Raw genomic sequence first — 12,864 nt, forward strand, 5'->3', positions numbered from 1 at the left:
AACATAAAAACATGTGTATTATGGAATTTTAATAAACTATATTCGTTTTTTCTACATTAACTGAACGTTTATAAAATCACTGCTATGGCAAATTTTGAATTTGTTGGCGGACAGTGACCTCTAGTGGTGGGTGGTAAACGTACAGCAAGACTCAAATTGCAGACTTACCAGAGCTGTATAAGAAAATTAAATTGAACACCAGTGGTTTTCAAGTAGCACCTCAAAAAAATACTTAGCGCTGCAAGTAAAAACATAATGAAAAAAAAAGACAAATACTGTCATGTCGTTGGCCTAAGTGTTAATAAAAAACGAGGCAAAGGATTTATTCTTTATTATTATTATTATTATTATTATTATTATTATTATTATTATTATTGTGAGCCACTGTAACATGATGCACTGCTTGAACATACAAAAATAAAAAAGTGTACATGAATAATGATTCAGTTAAAATGTATTGTACATAAGTGCAAAATTGTACTTAAATGTTTAAAAACACAGCTCTTAAAGATTAAATGCAAATGTATTGTACTGTACTGAAATGTTAAATACAACTGAAATATACTTGATGCTGTATGTTAAAAGTAGAAAATGCACTGCACATAAGTAAAAAAAAATGCATTGTATTGTTTATTTTTTTAAGTTCAAAGGTGTACAGCCCACTATTGTTGCAAAAACGTCATTCATCATATTATAGTTCATCATATTAGAGTATAGTGTGATTTATACATCCATCCATCCGCTTATCCAGGGTCAAGTCGCAGGGACAGTAGCCTTAGCTGGACTTCCCACTCCGCAGCTACTTTGTCCAGACCTGCAGGGGGGATCCCGAGGCATTCCCAGGCCAACCAGGAGACATAGTCTCTCCAGCCTGTCCTGGGTCTTCCCCAGGGCCTCCTTCCAGTTAGTTGTGCCCGGAACACCACATGAGGGACTGGAGGCGTCCAGGAGTCATGGAAACATCCGCCTGAGCTACAGATGACCGAGCTTCTCACCCAATCGCTATCTTCTGCGGAAGAAACACATTTCGACCGCTCGCATCCATGATCTTGTTCTTTTAGTAACGACCCACGGCTTGTGATCATTAGTGATGGCGAGAAAGTAATCAACTGCTGAACAGAGTCCTTCGCCTTATGGTCCAGCTCCTTTCTTCTCCACAAAAAGCTGATACCTACTCTGCATCACTGCAGAGGCTGCACCAAATTCTCGCCCCAATCTTTCAGGATCCTCTCTCTGACCTGGAGAGGGCACTCTACCCTTTTCAGACTGAGGACCATGGCCTCAGATTTGGAGGTGCTGATTCTCATCCCAGACACTAATGGTGTTGTGGTGCATTCACCTGACTCGGGTGCAAGCAGAGTGGTGACTGCTGACCAGTTCAGGGTGTAGTCCGCCTTCCGCCCGAAGTCTGCTGGGACAGGCTCCAGCGCCCCGCAACGCTAAAGAGGATAAGCGGTATTGAGAATGGATGGATTCTGCTTCACAGGGTTTGTGAGGGTTGATTATCTCAGCTTGATGAAGCCAACAGAACCACATCATCTGCAAAAAAGCAGAATCCATCCACTAAACGCGACACCTCGGCTGTGCTCAGAATACCTGTCCTTCAGCTGAAGATCAGCTGCCTCTGTCGTCCCACATGCTCAAAAGGCCTGATAAGACTTTTTTTTCCTTCGCCCACTACCCAGCTCACATTGCACCCGACCCCACTGGCCCCTTTCCCACAGGTGGTGAGCCATGGGAAGGTGATTGAAATATCTATCCATCCATTTTCTGTACCGCTTATCCTCACTAGGGTCGCGGGCATGCTGGAGCTTATCCCAGCTATCTTTGGGCCAGCCAATCGCAGGGCACATAGAAACAACCATTCGCACTCACATTCACACCTACAGGCAATTTAGAGTCATCAATGAACCTATCATGCATGTTTTTGGGAGGAAGGAGGAAACCGAAGAAAACCCACTCAGGCACGGGGAGAACATGCAAACTCCCCACAGGCGAGGCCGGATTTGAACCCCTGCTCCTCAGAACTGTGAGGCAGATGTCCTAACCAGTTGTACACCGTGCCACCTCTTTTGTTATTATTAATAATAAATATATTACTAAACCTTATCATATAAAAAGAAAACTTAAATGAATCTGGAATAAGCAAACTAAAACATGATAAAAACGTCGTCCACCGTGCCGCCGTGACTGAAGTAATAAAGGAAACATATAAGTAAACATTTTAAAATGTATCATTTAATATGTATAAATAGGAAATACTATTGCATTTGCTGTATGTAAATGAAATATGGCAAGATATACATTATATTTGTAATAGACTTAAAAACAGTATCGCTTACATATGCCAGTTGAAGAAAATTGTCAGAGTCCAAGTAAGTAAGACATGTCATTGCCTACTCATAGTACGTAATACATACAGTGTAAGGGGGGGGGGGGGGAAATCACATTTGCTTCTTTCCAACACCAGGGGGAAATAAATAATAATAATGATGCAATGGAAAAACTAAAATAAATGGATAGATAAACTCACTTCTTGTATTTTGCAAAGCCATGAATTTGATTGCACATTTGGAAGTTGTTTTTTTTAAAAATTTGGCTGTTTCAAACAAAGCGCAAGGTTTAGGCTAGCAGACACCTAAAAGGAGCCTAATGATGCGCACCCGTTTAGTTTGCAAGGTACCATGCTACTTCACCGTTCCTGTTCTTTATCACCCAATAACTCTTACGAGAGGGTGTCGGCGTGTGTGAAAAGGTCTAGACAGTCTGTATAAAATAGCCTGGTAATAAAATAAACAAATTTAAAAAACAAAAAGTGTTTATTTACAATGATAACACAAAGCTATGTCGCCACAGAAGGATACAAGTGTTGGCAAAGAGGAATAACGTGATGATAACCATGGTACTCTAGTAACGTTGGTTTCATCAATCTAAAGCAAAGTACGGAAACAGTTCCCATATTACCTTCAACACGCCACTAGGTGGCGGTATTTCTCTGAAAAATATCTTCCGAGCAAGTCTCGTCAACTTGCTTTCAAAGGGTGAGTAGTTTTCTGCGATTTCTCGCTTTGCACAACATTCAAATGTCACTTATTAGGACATAGCCTGTACACTCGATAAAAGGCTTTCTCGTGGCAATTGGAAGACCCTGGAACAAATGAATTTACTTTGAATTATTTATGCATGGGGAAAATGTTTCTGAAGGAGAACTTGGAAGTCAGTGAGCAAAGAGAGCAAAATGAGTTCAACTAGGGGAGTCGTTGATGCTGTTGGGTCTGCATCCAATGTAGGAATGTCCAGTGTGCGAGTTAAGGTTGGACCATGAGCTGTTCTCCATCTGTTCAGGGGAGAGTCACCTTAGGGAAGCGCTATAAAACAATACAATTATCCTCCTTTTTAATTTTTTTTTTTTTCTTACAAAAAATGCGCTGTCCCACTAGTAGACATACTGTTGCGGGTCGCACGAGGAAGGCATTAGAACAGGATGCACAAATCTAAGACAACAGGGTTCCTCTTGCTAGGATATGGAGATATACAGTAAATGGTTATGGACAGCTGGGAAGATCTAAATGCCTCGAATAAACCTCTTTTGTCAGCTCCCACAGAACATGAAATTAAGATCAAGTGTACTTTTAGTAGCATTTTAAGTAGAACTGCAGACTTTCTTCAGATAAGTGCAACGTTTCTGTTATCTTCACAAGAGCTTGGGTATTCAAGAAGCACTTCAAAGCCTCGCTATAGATTAGTCTTCACTTGGTGTAATGGGACAAGTACTGTACTCCTTCTTGGTGCTTGTGCTTGTGTTTTGATGTCTTATAAGAGTGAGCCATCAAGCACCCTTGTTTAATGGTTGTCAGCAAGCTGTAAATGTGGCTGGCACAATACAATACTCCCAGGCCTCAGCAGAGGTCGTGACAGCAACTCCGTTAATATGATTGTGTTTGAACCCTCAAACCAATAAAACCCAGTAGCCATGTCAACACAACCATTGTACTGCAAGCACTACCTATTCAGTCAGCCACCTGCATTTTTTTAATTGTGGCTTTAAAACTGGCCAGCCTTAACCTGATGCCTTGAAATATTACAGCCAATTGGTGACTTCAGGGCACGGTGGGCGACTGTGACCAGGGTTCAAATCCCGGCCCCACCTGTGTGCAGTTTGCATGTTCTGCCCGTGCCTGTGTGGGTTTTCTACGGGCACTCCGGTTTCCTCCCACATCCCAAAAACATGCATGGTAGGTTAATTGAAGACTCTAAATTGCCCTGATCAAATTCACCAAAATCACTTTAGACCAGCGGTCTATCTTATGCCATTATTTAGAAGTGGTCTGAGCAGGTGTAAATTTAGATCGACTTTTTTTCCACCAAATTGTCACTTCGCTGCTGCGCTGGGACTCCCAGCTTGTCGCAGACTGGTCTGCCAAATTGAGAAAAATGCACAGAAAGCTTTGCACTGACACGAAAATCAGGATACACCGGCATTTCCTGTTCACCGCAGATGCGCTGTCTCAGAAAAGAGCCCCTAGTGTGGCTCAACAGCAACTGACACAAGGCTTATTCAACATCAACAACTTAAAAATGTATGTAAAAAGGTCAAAACAAATCTGAACTGTTCAACGTCATCAGAAGAGACTTGGTCTGTTAATGCCACATTCATATACTTTACATACATGCAATGATATTTTCCACATTTGTCTTGTGCATCACATTATGGTCACAAACATCATCTACCAAAATACTTCATGTCAATGCCATCTCACATTATAAACAGACAATCAAGGTAATGGACAAGAGAGCAATATGATGGCATTACTGTGAAATCATAAAAGAACCATCAATTTTTCACCTTTGAAAACCTTGAAAACGTTTGTACACTGAAACAGATTTTTAAATGTCTGAATAATTCGGTGTCATAATTTTTCTCAGCCCTGATCACCAAACCTCAAAATTCTGACAGACCGGCCACTCTGTAGTGTATTCCAAATCCTAAGACTTCTTTTGAATTGTTCAGTTTCTCTTAGGAAGGAGCCAGACTCTGGAATTTGCTTCCCAGCGAGTTGAGGCTAGAAATTGATCCTAACATATTTGGCAGGGACCTAAAAAAACGGCTCAAGTCTGGACAGAGCTGCTTGCATGATGATTTAGATGCCTAATACTGAAACTACCTGCCATGACGCTGATTTTAAAAAAGGACTAGTCCACTAGTTTATACTCTGTCTAATTCCTTGTATTTTATTTACCTTCTTGTATATTATCTACCTTTTTGTATTTTACATATGTATTTTATTATATGTTGTTTTATTTTGTATTTTAATAAGCCTCATGCTAAAACACTTAAAGCAATGCAGCTGGTTTGTCCAGTGTTTTTGTGATTTCCATATAAAATAAACAATTCTAATTTCTGATTTCTAGCCTGCACAATTTTGTAACGTGGAAGGAAGCCGGAGTACCTGGAAAAAAACCCACGCAAACATGGAGCGAACATGCAAAACTCCACAAAAGAGGCTAGAGCATAGATTCTAAACTAGAACCTGTAGTGTTACAAAAATAAAATAAAATTATATTAAAAGCAAATTAATTCATCCTGCCATCAATTTTATAGGACTGAAGGGGTAACTGAAGCTTGTCCCAGCTGACCTTAGCATTGCAATTGACTGGTGACCAGTCCAGGGTTTACGCTGCCTCTTGCTTGTATAGACCCTTGGTCCTCAAACATTTTACACCAAGTACCACCTCAAAAATACTTGACTCTCCAAGTAAGATCATAATGACTAAAATTAAAATCCAGTAGGTAGTAGGCCTAAATGTTAATCAAAAATGAGGCAGGGGTTTTATTCCTAAAAATTATATGTAACTTTTTTGTTAGCCACAGTGACATTATGCACGGTTGGTACGTCAACACTGTGCTTTAATGTAGGAAAATAAAAATAAATAAAGATTACATTAAAAATTACTGCTCAAACAAAGAAAAAGAAAAATTGCACCAAAATCAGTTTTTGAAAACAAACAGTTCTAAAATATTCACACAAATGAATTGTACTAAAAAATAAATGCAACTGAACTATATTTTAAATATGTACTGTACTGAATTTAAAAAAAATTTTTTAAGCAACTGTAACATTATGCACAGTTAGAACATTTAATTCAGAGGGAGTCTAGGTCCCACAAGTGGTATTCGTACCACATTTTGGAATGAATGGTATAGAAAATAGATGAATGGAAATTCATTTCGATCATGTGGAAGAGTGCTGGTGGAAGGTCATGGCTAGTGCACTTTTACACACGTTTAACTTTAATGCAACCAGCATGATTAATTCCTGAATGTCAGTGCAAATGTGAGAGTGAAAACTTGTCTATATGCCCTGTGGTTGACTAGCAACCAAGCCATCTTTTGCTCAGAGTCAGCTGGTATGGGCTTCAGCTTCCCTGTGACCGTGAACAGAATCAGTTGCAGTCAATGGATGATTGCTGGATGTTGTGTACATTTTAAAGCCGTGTAGTGTGGCACAATGATAAGTAGTCACCGCTCTCTAATGAAGTCAGTTTCATTACATGATATGCTCTATGATAATGCACTCTTGCCCTTCTGTGGTGCTGCAGCGCATTGAGAGAAATTGGTAGAAGTTTGAGTGCCACGGTTGACTTTTATTATACATTACATTCCAGCGCTGTTATCTATTAAACACTTAAATCAAGTAGAAAGGCTATAAAAAGTGATGTGAAAAAGCCTGCTTGTCGGCAACTAAAGACCACATGTTGAAAATATGGGGATGAACAACACAGTACTTATTGTACTTCTTTGATGTGTGGTCAAGAAAACATAGTTTCATCTTCAGTGCATCGCAGACAAGATGAGCCTTTATTGTGTCGCTTTGGAGATGTTGATGCAACTACAGTGCAAACAGTACTACAGTATAAACACACACACACACACACGCAAACAGATCTTCATTTGTACTGTATAATTGTACCCATTGTAAAAATAAATAAATAAAATCACCTTCCTCTAATGTTCAGTAAATCTATGACAATATTACCCACATAAATACACAGAGACACACGCTTTCGAGCCGTTCACTAGTTTGATTGATCGCGGAACTAAGCAAAGGTTTGATTAAGTTTGTTTGCCTAACATTTAGGCAAACAAACTTACCATGTGCTGAAATCAAAATTTTTTTTATAGTCTGGGTCATTGGTGATCTTGTGAAACATCTGGTGAGAAGATGGAGAAAGAGTTATTGTTAAGCCTCTCGTTTACCACCCTATTCAGTGTCCAGAGAAAAAAAAATTCTACTTAGAAAACCTCTTTTATTCATTCGCTGAAAGGAATGTATAACCTTTATAAAAATGACCGCAGAAGACATTTTTTCCAATAATCCTGACGGAATTGCCCACAGCCAACATTTTAGAGCCAGGAAGATGTATCATTTTGGCTGCGGATCACAGGAGGGAGTTGGATGAGCGTGATGTATAAAGAACACTGTGAGGATTTAAGTGACATCACTTCACAAGTATGCGTTAATAGACTTTATCTACTTGTATCAAACACTGGTCTAATCCCTCCAGATTAACCACGAAAATAAACAGTTCAATCCAAAATGGTGAAATTAATTCTCATTTTCTTGTCATTCTGTCCCATGCAAAAATAAAAAATAAAAAAAATAAAAAAATATGGTTAAAGTCTGACGTTTTAATTGGGGTTGATTATAGTAATCTATTAATTCTATAATTGATCAAGAAGAAAACTGTCGATTGTGTGGAATTGGTTTGTGATTAATTGTGTCTAGAAGCAATTGAAGCAAAATCGAGTGCACTGCTTGGCGATAGCAGAAGCACTGTTGATTCAGTCTCAACCAGTTTCTGAAGAACAACCTGATGTTAAAACAGATTGATACACTACTCATGAAAAGTTGGGGATATCTGGCTTTTGGGAAGAATTTCAGGATGTACCTAAAATGCCCTATAACCTTTAGAGTTGAACTTAAACCTTGAACCTTCTATCATCATTTTAATGCACATTTCCACCTGTTCAGTGTTTGTGCTTTTTGCACGACTTGTTCTGGTGTTTGATTCCTGGTTCAATGAGAATTGTTTTTTTAATCAGTCCTCCTCATCTTGCTGCTCACATTTTGACATCATGAGACCAAAATGACACTCAACAATTAATCAACAGTATACCTCGCTATTGCAAGGCTTCAAATAGGATGTTTTCTAATATATGCGCGCAATGCACCAAAAATACCCCAGACAACTATTTTCATGCTATATAGGAATCCACACCAATTCAATGCTTTTGGAGTTCGTTTAAGCAGAAACTCTTATATTTTGAACTGCAGCATTCCACTTTCCTCAAGATTATGCATACTTGGCGACTTAAGCACGATCAACCTCCCTAATAAATATTCACAATCAGTACTCATCGCGTTAGCTACCGCTAAGAAAACCATTCTATTAAACTGGAAAAACAAACAAGCCTATTAACATTAATCACTGGCTAAATCTCATCATAGAATATATTGCATTAGTAAAAATATCAGTGGAACGAAAAAATCAACGGCGATCTCGGAGGCTGTGGGGTTGGACCACTGGATTGACCTCCCGAAGAGCATCGATGCTGTGACGGTGGACTTGCCCATGTAACCTTGGCGCTGGTGCCCGCCTTGGTCCCCCTACTCTGGCTACTGTCGCTCCTCGGGCCTGCTTCCTCCTCTTCTCGCCGTTCCTTGCGTCCCGCTGCGGTCACCTCCTCCTCTTCTCGTGGGGGAGTCGGGTGGTCCCCTGCAGGCTGTGGGGCCTGCTGTGGGGTCTTCGTCCCTGCCTGATTTAGGGGATGTCCACCTCCCACACTCGGGGGCGGGTAGTGGGTGCTGGCTAGAATGTGGGGGGAATCCCTGGGTCGGTGCTGGGGGGCTGGGTAGGGCGCCCATCTTTATCTGTGGTTGTCCTGCCTGATGGGCCCGACCTGCAGGAGCCATGCCTCTTAAACACTCACCTAACACACACTCACTGTAAATATTTTTTTTCACTAGTCACATCTGGGCACACACAGATGTCCAGAGTTTCCTGGGGGACTGGTGTGGGGTCAGGAGAGTGTGGGTGTCGGACCGGGTTTCAGTACGTCAGTGCTGTTTGGGTGGGGTCCTCAGCCTTTTCATTTGCAGCCAGCCTTCAGTCCATTTGGACCTTCATTGGAAGTGGACAGTTGACTGGACTCTTATTCTTATGAACACCAACGTTGATTTTTGACTGAGTCATTCAGGTTTTATTTTTAACTTATAAAGTTCCTCTATAGTCATATAGAGCATTCAGTGTTCTCTACTCAAGTTCAATACTTGCATTGTGAATCCATATATTACACATTTCATTATTTCATTTGGAATCTTGTCAAAAACCATTGTGACTTACTGTATCATAATGAAAGTGGGGGAAAATGGAGAAATGTTAACAATCCTTTCCTCTTTAAAGAAAAGTGTCCTGCATTTGATCTGATCCTGTTTTAAAGAGCAAAGTCAGAGAAATCCAATATTAAGGGGGCTTGCAGCAACGTGTACTGCCTGGCTTTGTTTTGTGCGAGGTTACTGCAAGGCCAAGACTTCACAACCTGATTTAATGAGACCAAATGTGTCTGCTCTCAGTTTCACACAAACCTTCGTGGAAACAAGCCTCCATTTGAAAACACCTTGACAATGTCTCAAGCATATTATCTAACGCTTATTTCCATTTGCTTTTAATAAACAGTACAATGCTTAAGCAACTACTGTCTTTTTTAAATTCTTTTTCACAGTACCTTCAACCCTCGCTATTGCAGTGAATAGCAAAAAGCTGCAAATAACAGATGCCCCTCTCTAAAAATGTTAATGGATGCCTATATTTAAGTTTAAACCCTAAACATACGCCAAACTATGATCTCAAAAAACTCTAGGCTTCAATCAAATGAAAAACAGTGCTGGTAACTGCGCGTGCCTCTTTTTGCCGTGTGATGACGTATTCTTATGGCACAGAGACTTCAGGGTGGTGTGTCTCCGGTCAATCGCAGGGCACGTACACAAACAACTATTCAAACTTACCTTTGCATGTCTGGACAATTTAGTCTTCAATAAATCTTAACATGCATGTTTTTGTAATGCGGGAGGATGCCGGAGTTCCCAGAGAAACCCATGCAAACACAGGGACAACATGCAAACCCCACACACGAAGGCCAGAGCCAAGATTTTAACACCGAATGAACCTCAGACCTACAAGGCAGGCGTCCTAACCGTGGTATGAATAGTCCACCGTGCTGCCTCGGTTTCCTTTGTTTCAATATTAATCAGTTAACTCATTTTTACACATGTATGATAACGATACACTGCTTGAACAGGAAGGTGTCATTATTTGATGTGAAGTTTTCATCTTTTAACAAACATTGATAAACATGGTCTTTAAAGTTAACAAAGATTTTATGATGGTGAGAGTTTGACCCTGGTTACAGATGAATTCTATTTCAAAAATCTTTTGAAAAACTATATGAACAAATGGGAGGTCAAGCAGTGCGTTCAACCTCAGGGGTCATTATCGTACTGCTAAAAGAACACATTGTATGGTGGCCCGAGACTATTGAGCAGTATATTACATTCGTTCTTTTTCGCATTGCGAATATGAGCCAAGGTTCAAAAATGTGATTACTGCTACATGTTGGGAAACTCTTCCCTCATTTGCTTCTCCTCCAACTGAACAGCAAACCACTTTTTTTGGTCATGTCTTAAAGGTTGATTTTCTCTTCATTGGGCTTGTGTGTTGCGGGAGCTCAGCTTGCGGTCTTACCATTTTGACAACTCTGGTTTGTCAGGCGCCCGAAGACTGGCATAAGGAGTGGATATTTTCCCAGTGACGACAGGGACTCATGCCCTGAAATAAATGACTTATTTGATTCCAAGTGACAGATTCACTTCTTTTCTTTGGCAGGCGCAGAAGTCACTTTGTTCAGCGGCACCAATGGTCAACTCCTTAAAGCGGCCGGTGGGAACAGTCAATTCTGATTTCACTCGGATTCTGTGAAACAGGAAAACGCAGCGTTTCCTGTTAGTGAGTGCTGCCTGTTTCATCCCAATAATGTTCTTGCACAGGAGAAGATGGATGACTGTTAAGAAAAGCTAGCTATTCATTTATCAAGCTTTTATTTTTTAAAGAATGTTTTACCATCGCCAAGACACTTTCAATACCTTTTGATGGTTAGTTTGTCAGTTAGCGGCATTACACAAACTGTACTGAACCCACTTCCATGAAACTGTGCAAAGAAACACTTTGTTAGCATTGTGACATTTTCTGCTAACCCAAATAAAGAATCACACTTTCCAGAGATTTGTGCTTTACTGGGTGCTGTTGTAGTTTTGAAAAGTTATAATTTGAGATTTTAAATCAAAGCTTTTCCAGTCTTTGTTTTGGAAAAGCCTGGGAAATTGCTGGAAATGGAAGTAGCTAGCAGCAATAAGTTAAATACAATGACAGAGTGTAAGGGAGAGCTATAAGCTAACGATGCTTGTTATAGCTTTGAATTTAAGTAATTAATTAAGCAAAACCATAAATATTAATACTATAGTGGATATATTGTTTTTGTTTGTTAGTTCATGATAGCTCTGTCTTATTCCTCAACAGACACTCCAATGGTGAAAAAAGAAAAAAAAGAAATGATGGAAAAGGGAAAATTGACATTAAGTTGAGAAAGACTGTCAGCGGAATAATATGTGAAGCTACCTTGAACCGCCGGTTGGTATTTCATGCCTCTATGAGTCGAGAGAGAAACATCAAACTTAACATCAAACTTTAAATGAGAGCGTTGCGTATAGTCGTCCTAAGTTTCATGTATTTGTCTCGATGCTGTTAGAAGTGACGAGTTGGTGCCGAGCGCCATTTCTGGATCTCCGAGATAACTAACACTATCTACATATTTATCTATCATCTGTCTATCTGTTTTCAGGTTGTGCAACCTGATGAAAGTGAAGACAAATTAATCGAGGATGTTCATCTTTTTGAGGTAGTGGTTGGTGTCTCAACAGAAACTGTCGGTTTACTGGGTAACACATTGACATCCTCTGGCTGAACTCACTAAACCAACATGGCTGGTACTCAGTCAAAGCGGTAAAGCAGCAGTGCAGTGCCAGAAGCCATAGAAGCCAGTGTTTAGTGTATATGGGCCACGTGAACCTTTTCAAAAGCCTCAATCCAAATATTATCTGCATGCCACACTGCTTTGAGTGTTGACTTCCCCATTTTCCCCAGACGCATGCTATTTTCCTGGCTTGATCTCCCCCACTTATCCCTCCGCTGTGCTATGGGACTGCTGGAATTGCACAAAGCTGCAGAAAATAAATCCATAAATGCATTTATAGTGACAAAAGCTTCTTAGGTGATTTGAAAATATATTCTTTGTTGAATATTTTCACCAAGATGGTAGACCGTGATGCATGAAATTATTTATCCCATATCATTACATAAACATCCATGTAACTCTAATACCAAACAACATGTAATATTGACTGGTTTATGATTTTTTTGTGTCAGGTTTATCCATCCATCCATCCATCCATTTTCTGAGCCGCTTCTCCTCACTAGGGTCGCGGGCGTGCTGGAGCCTATCCCAGCTATCATCGGGCAGGAGGCGGGGTACACCCTGAACTGGTTGCTGGCCAATCGCAGAGCACATACAAACAAACAACCATTCGCACTCACATTCACACCTACGGGCAGAGTTGTCAATTAACCTAGCATGCATGTTTTTGGGATGTGGGAGGAAACCGGAGTGCCCGGAGAAAACCCATGCAGGCACGGGGAGAACATGCAAACTCCACACAGGCGGGGCCGGGGATTGAACCCTGGTCCTCAGAA

The sequence above is a fragment of the Phycodurus eques genome, chromosome 11 (genome assembly GCF_024500275.1).
Source record: "Phycodurus eques isolate BA_2022a chromosome 11, UOR_Pequ_1.1, whole genome shotgun sequence".
Classification (NCBI taxonomy): Eukaryota; Metazoa; Chordata; class Actinopteri; order Syngnathiformes; family Syngnathidae; genus Phycodurus; species Phycodurus eques.